Source organism: Pinus tabuliformis, chromosome 3_2, assembly GCF_031772625.1.
Source record: "Pinus tabuliformis cultivar Carrire ecotype Pingquan chromosome 3_2, CPIR1, whole genome shotgun sequence".
Classification (NCBI taxonomy): Eukaryota; Viridiplantae; Streptophyta; class Pinopsida; order Pinales; family Pinaceae; genus Pinus; species Pinus tabuliformis.
The window spans coordinates 342,596,411-342,603,345 of NC_142302.1; positions in this window are offsets into that span (position 1 = coordinate 342,596,411).

Consider the following 6,935-nt stretch of genomic DNA (forward strand, 5'->3'; position numbering starts at 1 on the left):
TTTTCATTAGAGGTCATCGATATAGTATGTTGAATTACAAAGGTATGATAAGTCTTGAGATCTGAATAATCCCAGCAAAAGACACCTTTTATATGTTTTCAAAAACTTGATGAATGATGTCCTTTCTTTAGATGATAAACCAATACCTAGGTTTACATCTTGTGGTTTTTCAGTTGTGCCTAGGTTTACCACTTCATATCTAAAAGTAGAACTCTAAGTCTTGGAGTTGGTAATCTTCTTAAAACTTTCTTTCAAATCATAGAGATCTTCCATTTTGACTATAGGCTTTGGAATTGGGTTTTGATCTTGTTTATGGTTGATTTTCAAGTCATGTTCATATTCATCTATGATTTTTTCCTCGTAAGATCCTTCTGATGCAAAGGAAATTTATTATATCAACATCATTATTAAACACTCTCCAATTTGTTACATTATCAGGAATGGATGGTCTAAAAACTAACTCTATAGAAAATCTATCTAGACTAAATTCTTCTAGAGATATAAGCTTAGATGCTACATTGGCAAGTAAGTCAGCACTTACATTTTGTAATCTGGGGACTGAAGAAATGTTGAAAGTAGTAAAGTGAGAAGTAAGATTATGGGCTAGGGATTGATAATGTTTGAGATGCTCAAACACATAATGGATTGTGTTTATTACCTATTATGACTATTTCAGAGTCTCCATATACTTGCAAATACTTGACATTAAGGCCAATAACTTTGTACAACCCTTGAATCAATGCTTCATATTCTGCAGTGTTGTTAGTGCATTAAAATTCAAGCCTACAAGCTAACATGACTTTCTCTCCTTGTTGGTTGATTAGGATACATCCAACACCTGCACCATCTTCAGACTTGGAACCATCAAAATAAAGAGCCCAGAATAACGAATTATCTACAGGTTTATCAACTACATCTATGCACTTGGAAGCTTTGTTTGTGAAAAAATTTATATCTGAGATACTACAACATTATCCAGAAAGGGAGATCTTTGTACATTGAAGGATCCCAAGAATGATTCAACTAAGTAGTTTCTAATGATGTTATTGGTGAAAGCTATTGGCTCATTGCTTCCCTCGAGATCAGTGAGTATTTACTTCATGAATTTCTCATGGTCTACTCTAATTTGGTTAGGCTTACCATTGTGTGGCAACCACATGTGAGACTAGTCAGTTGCAAAGTATCCGTGTAACTTTTTAGATTAATCCCTACTTAAAATTAATCCATAAAATTCAGGGATATCAACCACTAGAATATCAATTATCTATGAAACCTTTGGATTAGAGGAAAGCCTGATTGAAACTGATATCATTTCTCCGAGTACCTCTACTTTGGTCCTATCTAGTTGAACTATGTGTACAACATATTTTTGAGGTGTAATATTTAATTTGGTGCACACAGTTCTTGGCATGATGTTTGAAGAGGCTGCTGAATCAACAAGGAAATTATAGACATTTCTGTTGAAAACATCATAAGTAATAAGAAATGGAGGAGTATGAGAGATAGATCTATCACCTATTAGAACTACTTCTGTGGGATTCACTTTGTTTGAAGATGTAGGGGGCTTACCCATATCATTAGTAGCTTGAGTAACTATAGCAGATGGTGAAGGAGCTACAAGAATTGCTTTTAACTCTCTAAACAATATTTTTTGTTGTTGTTTGAGTTTAGTCAATTCATGCAATGAAATATTTTCTCCTCACTTTCTCATATCTTCGACTATGTTGTATTCCAATATATCTGAGATTACTTAAGTTTTGGAAGCAGTGGGAGGATTTAATGGAATAGAATCGGTTTGAGTAGTCTTAGATTTCTTACTTACTATCTTCTCCTTTACGGGAGTAGCAACTTTTTGTTTCTAAATTGTTTTAGATGTATCAGGAGATATTTTAATTCTTGTAGTTACTGGCATAGCTTGTGCTTCCTCTTCAGTTGGAAGAATAAAGTCCCACATTCCATTTAACTCAACTTCTTCATCAGTTTCAGATTCTTGTTTGGTTGGTGAGTCTTCTTCCAGTTCTTGATCAGATGCAGCATTTGAAATAGTGTTTGGTGGTTGGGATGTAGAAGAAGGATTTCTCTTAAATGAGTGAAAATGTTTCTTGGGAGAAGATGATTCTGCAACCTGTTTCTTGATTTCAACCATTTCATTTGACATGGTTTTTAACACCTTTTGAAGGCCTTCAAGGTCGAAAGGGTCCTTTGGAGCTTTCTTTTTTGAATCTTCCTTTCTTCTATCTGTGACCTCTTTTCTAAGGAAACAATTCTTCTTTCTATAGACAGATCTTCTTTCATGTTTTCTACATGGGTAACCTTATTGGATCTATCTACAAAAATTGTGATATTAGAAGGGAGGATATGTACCACTCTATTTGTACATCTACTGCACGTTTGGAGGCAGCTGCAATTTTGTTTAGTAACTTGTTAAATATGGAGTTGAAGTCTTTGACCATTTCATCTGAATTTTATTTTAGGTTGGAAATATCATTGATTAAAGATGCTATAGTCCTGTCATCACCAAATGTTTTAAGAAATATTTCTTCAAAAGTATCTCGGTTTCTTATTGAGCCTGCTAGAAGGGAAAAATACCAAGATCCTACGGATCCCTGGAAAGTATAAGTAAACAATCTGATTACAACATCTTCATGTGAAACTCCATTAAGATTCATGGCTAACATAAAGTTATTTAGATGTTCTTGAGCAGGAAGACCATCATCAGGATTATACTTAGGTAGCCATTTTTCTGGGTTTGTTGGGAGAGCACTTGGATTAACAACCAGTACAACACTAGTATTTGCCCAAGGTTGAGCAAGTTGGTTGGCCATGACTTGAGTTGGAGACTGGGAAAATGGGAAGGCTGGTCCAGAAGTAGGTATGCATGCTAAAGAACTTACTATTGGATTAGTACTACTAGTGGCAGTACTAGATGAAGAAATGGACAGTTGAGAAGATGTGGATTGAGCAGAAGTGGGTGGTGAAGTAAATGGAGGGAAATGTGAAGTGATATCACTGGTATCTGAGTTAGATCTTGATGTGGCAACTTTTTTATGTTGCGAATGAATGGGAAAATCAAAAGGAGTTACTTCGAGCCTTTCACTTTGCTATCGAGTTAATACACCAGTTTCTCATTGTTGTGTTGTATTATATTCTTTCCATGACTAGCCCACGTAGTTGATTGGGGGGTTAGAGGGGGGGCGAAGCCCCCCTTTCGTTGTGCCGATTATGTAGTGGGGGGGTCACAAGGGGTTTGACGGGTGCAGGTAACCCCACTCTATGGGGTCCGAGGCAATGCCGTGGAAAATTTTGGTTTTGGACCCTATGTTAGGTTGGGCGTACCCACCTATGGTTTTGTGCATGTTTTTCACACATGGTTTTGGATGTGATGGTTTTTGGTCCATGGTATTGGATGCTTCGACATGTATGAATATGTATTGTAACATTGAAAGGAACATAATGAAAAATCAAGCTAGTAGTCCTGGTTTTGAGATCCAGGGGAAAATTCTATGTATATGTGTTTTATGTGTTATGCTCTTGCATTATTTATTTTCTGTGTTTTAGAATTTGTATGCAGATAATTTCTGTACAAGGTTAAAACCTACATTTGGTATCAGAGCTATTTTGGCTTCAAGGGGACACCTTTTTCGCTGAGGGGTTTTGCTCGGGCCTGTGGTAGACCATGTTCAGTGGGAGATCTATGAGATCGATTCCAGTGGTGAAAGAAATGGTGAGCAGTGGAAAGATAGAAATCGAGAAATTTAATGGTCAGAGTTTCGAGTTGTGGAAACTCAAGATGGAGGATTTGCTAGTGGATAAAGATTAGTGGATCGCGGTAGATCTGGGTACTAAACCAACGGGAGTGTCCGATGAAGAATGGAAGAAGTTGGATCGGAAGGCAAAGAGCACAATACGATTGTGTGTCTCAGATTCAGTATTGTTGAATGTATCAGGGGAAGATACGACAAAGGCTTTGTGGGACAAGTTAGGGAATTTGTACCAATCTAAGTCTCTGGTGAATAAACTGTTCCTGCAGAAAAAGCTGTATAACCTTAGGATGAAAGATGGAGACTCGATGACAGAGCATCTGAACGCATTTAATACTATGGTAAGTCAGTTATTATTTGTTGATATTAAAATGTTAGATGAAGATAAGTGCATCAGTTTGTTGTGTTCTCTACCAGATTCGTGGGACAGTCTAGTTATTGCAATAGGTAGCAATACCACTGCCTTGCAATTTGATGAAATAGTCTCGTCCTTGTTGATGGAGGAGATGAGATGGAAAAATATGGAGAGCCAGAATAGTGATGCCTTGTCTATATGAGGACGATCCCAGAACAGAAAAAAAAAAATAAGTCATCGAGTGGGAGATCTAAATCTAGAGGGAGATCTAAATCTCCAGGAAAATCTGTAAAGGTGGTGTGCTGGAAATGCGAAAAGGAAGGGCACTACAAAAGGGACTGTAAATCTAAATCTCTTGATAAAGGAAAGGGATCTTATGATTCTCCTTCTGCAAAGGCAAAAACCACCATAGATGAAGGTGGGGATGTGTACTTGGCTTCTTCAAGCACACATGTACATCATGAGGCATGGTTGATTGAATCAGGTGCATCCTTTCACTTCACTCCCCATAGAGAGTGGTTTTGCGAGTATGAGAAATACAATGGTGGTGATGTCTTCTTAGGGGATGATAGGAAGGCTAGAATTGTTGGTCGCAGAAAATTAAAGTTGAAGTTGCAAGGTGGAAGGGTTAGAACACTTTTGGGTGTTCTGCATATTCCTGCATTAGCCAGAAATCTGATTTATGTAAGCAAGTTGGATGATGCAGGTGCAAAAACAGTGTTCAAGAAGGATACCTGCAAGATGGTTTGGGGAGCACTATTATTGATGCGGGGAGTTCAGATTGGAACTCTGTACAAGCTGCAAGGTAGCACAGTTGTTGATGGCTACAACAGTTCTGTGGTTCCTAAAAGTGGAGTAGAAAATCTAGTGGTATTTGGAGAGAAGACCATGTTGTGGCATCAGAGGCTTGGACATATTGGAGAGAAGGGCCTTTGAATACTTCATGGTAAAGGTATGGTAGAAGGTATGAGTAATAACTCTCTGGATTTTGATTTCTGTGAAAATTGTGTATATGGGAAGCAGAATAGGGTGAGTTTCCCCTCTGGTGTTAAGAGGGTGAACCATATATTAGAGCTTGTGCATAGTGATGTGTTTGGACATGTGAAGGTTCCATCACTGGGTAAGTTTGTGTACTATGTATCATTTACAAATGACTTCTCAAGGAATACATGGATATATTTCCTTAAGAAGAAATCTGAAGTCTTTGACAGGTTTAAAGAATTTAAGACTCTGGTGGAAAATCAGATAGAGAAGAAGATAAAGGTGTTGAAGATAGATAATGGCGGAGAATTTTTCCCTAAGGAATTTGAAGAATTCTGTAAGATGTGTGGTATAGCACAACAGAATACTACTCCATATACACCTCAGCAAAATGGAGTTGTAGAAAGAATGAACAAGAGGTTGATGAAAGGGCAAGAAGCATGATCAATGGTGTCAGGTTAGGGCAGGAATTCTGGGTAGAGGTGGTGGAGACTGCATGTTACCTGGTCAATAGGTCACCTTCATTAGTGTTGGAGGTTAAGACTCCACAAGAGGTATGGACTGGTAAGAAACCCTCTCTTTCACATTTGAGGGTATTTGGATGTGATGCATATGTACATGTTCCAAAGGAGAAATGAACCAAGTTGGATAGTAAATCTGAAAAGTGCATCTTTATTGGGTATAAGGATGGTTTAAAGGGTTATAAGCTTTGGAACCCAATAACAAGGAAGGTTGTGTACAATCAAGATGTAGTGTTCAGAGAGGTGAAAGATGTTATTAAACATGAAGTCTAACCAAAGGAACCTGAGAAGATAGAGATTGAGCTAAAGGAGGAAGAATCAGACTGTATAGCAGAGGAAGAATCAGAAGATGAAGAGCCACAAACTACAGGTGTGAGAAGATCAGTTCGAGAAAGAAGGAAGCTAGAAAGGTATAGTCCATCTACTTTCTGTTCAAATTTTTCTTTATCTATTACTGATGATGGTCCCAGAACTGTGGAGGAAGCAATAGATTCAGAGGATGGAAAACTCTGGAAAGGGGCCATGGCTGATGAAATGGCATATTTATACAAAAATGAGGCTTGGGATCTGGTGGAGTTGCCAGCTGGAAGGAAACCCATTGGCAGCAAATGGGTGTTCAAGAAGAAGACAAATGCAGAAGGAAAAGTGGAGAAATACAAATCTCGGTTGGTAGGAAAAGGTTGTTCCCAGGTGCCAGGAATTGATATTGGTGATATTTTTTCTCCTGTTGCCAAGGTAACTTCTATTAGATTATTTTTATTTGTTGTTGCTACTTTTGATTTTGAGGTAGAACAGATGGATGTGCAGACAACATTTCTTCACAGGGATCTGGAAGAGGAGATCTACATGAAGCAACTTGAAGGCTTTGCGGTGAAGGGTAAGAAAGAACTAGTATGCAAGTTAAAGAAGTCTTTGTATGGGTTAAAACAGTCACCAAGGATGTGGTATCAAAAATTTGATACATTTATATGAGGACTTGGCTTCACTAGAAGTAAAGCATATCACTACGTGTATTTTAAATTAATTGGTGACCGTGTTATTTATTTGGTCTTGTATGTGGATGATATGTTGCTGGTTGTAAATGAAAAATAAATTATCCAGGATTTGAAGACCCAATTGACCTCCAAATTCAACATGAAAGATCTTGGTGCTGCAAACTATATTTTTAGCATGGAAATTAAAAGAGATCGAGCAAAGAGGAAGCTTTGGTTAAACTAGAGGAAGTATGTCAAGACAATATTGCAGAGATTTAATATGCAGGATAGTAAACCGGTGAAGGTTCCTATTCTTGTAGGTGTAAATTTATCTGTTGAACAG